Here is a 3,019-nt window from a genome sequence, read left to right as displayed (position 1 = left end):
CATTGTACACCAACTATTATTGTTTTAATTGCTCATTCATGTCTGATTCTTTTGCAACTCCATGGACTATGGCCTGCCAGGCTCTTTTGTCCATGGAATTCTCCAGGCAAGAATACTGGAGTGGGTTGCCATTTCCTTTTCCAGGGTATTTTCCTGAACCTGTTTCCAGCACTGGTAGGTGGATTCTTTACCACTGTCCACGAGGGAAGCCCACAACTCTACTTTGGTAAAAAAAAGATCAGTATGAGAATCTCAAGTGGATTTGGGAAGGGGAATAAAGATATGCCTCGATCAATCTTTCAGCATTGAAAAATTTTGATAAGTGTATTAGATTTTTCAGACTTTCAGTTGAAACCTTGTAAAACAAAATAAAGCAAGAAAAAATGTGATACTGGGTAAAGATTGTTATCTTCAACAGCAAACAAGATCTTTATATCCTGAACACAGTTTTTGCCCCATTATTCTTTTGCCTGACTTGTTTGTCCAGTTCTAAGACAAACTGATTTGGCAGGGTTCTACACAAAATAAACTACAGTAGAAGTAAGAAAAAAAAGATTTCTGTTTGGACATGATATGGCAAAATTGCCCGGGCTTCGGAGTCTGATAAACCTCAGTCCCAGTCTTAGAATGACCGTTATTAACTGTGTGATCTTGGACAAATCAGCTCATTTTCTTTTATAGCTGCTGTCCTTTATTTTGACAGACGTGGCTTGTTATGAGAAGGCAAAGAAATCCTTGTCATTCTTATCTATTCAGAATGAAATTTTTATATCAGCCTGTTTTTTATTCCTTGGTTTATGTCAGTTAATAGTGTAACAATACCTGCTTGATGGAGTTTTATGAGGATTAACAATAGAATATATATAAAGTGCATGTAGATGGTACTTAGAAAACAGCAACTTATTTTTCCTCCTAATTCTGTCCTGATTTCTCATTTTCCTCAAAGTGCTGTGAAAGGAAGATGAGAGATTTTTACAAATCCCTGTGATTGGGGAAAGTGTTATAGCATAGTGACTAAGAGTACATTTTTGGTACACACTATCATCCCCTAAAATTAGAAAGTAAATTCCATGAGGACAGAGGATTTTGTCAGTCTGATTTACTGAGGCATCCCCAAAACTTCAAAGAGTGTCTGGCACATAAGAGGTACTAAGCAAACATATGGAATGTTGAATAATTGGGTTAATATCTTGGCTCCACCGTTGACTTGGTTTGTATTTGGTATAAACTGAGGCAGAAGAAGGTGAAATGATTTACCCAAGGTTAGAAAGCCTCAGTTTCTTCATCTGTAAGATAGTGATAATAATAGTATTTTTATTGAACTATCATCAGCATATAACATTAAATTGGTTTCAGGTTTTCACAATGTAATGATTTGATTTGCGTAGATATTGATAAAGATGACCACCATCAGTCTAGTTGACATCCATCACCAAATATGGTTACACATTATTTTCTTGTGATGAGAACTTTTAAAGTCTACCCTCTTATCAACTTTCAAATGTGCAATATATTATTATTTAGTCACTGTGCAGTTCATTACATCATTGCAGCTTATTTTATAATTGGAACTAACTTCATTTCACAGGGTTTTATGAGGAGTAAATGCATATGAATTTGAATGAGTTTAAAACAGCATCTGGCACATAGTGAGACTACCATAAATGAAGCTCTAAATGGGAAGGCACTGGGGCTCAGAAATTAATAGGTACTATTGGAACCCTGCCAAGTACAAGCTGAGATAAAAAATAGAAAGGGGAATTCAAAGGTAGGGTAGAATCTCTATTATTAAGATAATATATTAACTTCTACCTCAAACACCTTCCTGAGCTCTGCAGTGGGCAGATACCACCCTCTTCCAAAGTGTGATCCAATGCAATGTGCTGTGGCAAGGTGACCCTGTGGGAAACACATCACAGGGAGAAAGAGGGACCTTCCTTTACAAGGGGAAAGGGGGAACCAGCATTTATTATAGGGCAAATTTGCAGCCAAAGTCTTTGCTATTCTCATCATTGAGACAATCTCATTTCTTCCTCACTGCTAATCTCTTTGGTGGCTCAGATGGTTAAGAATCCACCTGAATGTGGGAGACCTGGATTTGATCCCTGGGTTGGGAAGATCCCCTTGAGAGGGGCATGGCAACCCACTCCAGTATTCTTGCTGGAGAATCCCCATGAACAGAGGAGCCTGGTGGGCTACAGTCCATGGGGTCGCAAAGAGTCGGACATGACTGAGAGACTAAAGTAGCAGCAGCAGTGCTCGCTTCAGCAGCACATATACTAAAATTGGAACGATACAGAGAAGATTAGCATGGCCCCTGCTCAAGGATGACACGCAAATTTGTGAAGCATTCCATATTTTCTTAGATGGAGAAATATACCATGTTCATGGATTGGAAGAATCAATATAGTGAAAATGAGTATACTACTCAAAGCAATCTATAGATTCAATGCAACCCCTATCAAGCTACCAATGGTATTCTTCACAGAGCTAGAACAAATAATTTCACAATTTGTATGGAAATACAAAAAACCTCGAATAACCATAGCTATCTTGAGAAAGAAGAATGGAACTGGAGGAATCAACCTATCTGACTTCAGGCTCTACTACAAAGCCACAGTTATCAAGACAGTATGGTACTGGCACAAAGACAGAAATATAGATCAATGGAACAAAATAGAAAGCCCAGAGATAAATCCACGCACATATGGACACCTTATCTTTGACAAAGGAGGCAAGAATATACAATGGATTAAAGACAATCTGTTTAACAAGTGGTACTGGGAAAACTGGTCAACCACTTGTAAAAGAATGAAACTAGAACACTTTCTAACACCATACACAAAAATAAACTCAAAATGGATTAAAGATCTAAACGTATAAAACTCCTAGAGGAGAACATTGGCAAAACACTCTCTGACATACATCACAGCAGGATCTTCTCTGACCCACCTCCCAGAAAATTGGAAATAAAAGCAAAAATAAACAAATGGGACCTAATTAAACTTAAAAGCTTCTG

At 37.8% G+C, this 3,019-nt stretch overlaps 1 non-coding gene across 1 annotated transcript; it reads left to right on the top strand.

Moving 5' to 3' along the window:
• Positions 1 to 2,255: 2,255 nt before the first annotated feature.
• Positions 2,256 to 2,362, top strand: LOC112584866. The gene has a single exon (XR_003109250.2). It is a non-coding gene; the product is annotated as a U6 spliceosomal RNA (small nuclear RNA).
• Positions 2,363 to 3,019: the final 657 nt, after the last annotated feature.

This window comes from Bubalus bubalis, chromosome 4 (assembly GCF_019923935.1).
Source record: "Bubalus bubalis isolate 160015118507 breed Murrah chromosome 4, NDDB_SH_1, whole genome shotgun sequence".
NCBI lineage: Eukaryota > Metazoa > Chordata > Mammalia > Artiodactyla > Bovidae > Bubalus > Bubalus bubalis.
The sequence above is the reverse complement of the archived record's forward strand: the minus strand, read 5'-3'. Positions and strand labels throughout refer to the sequence as shown.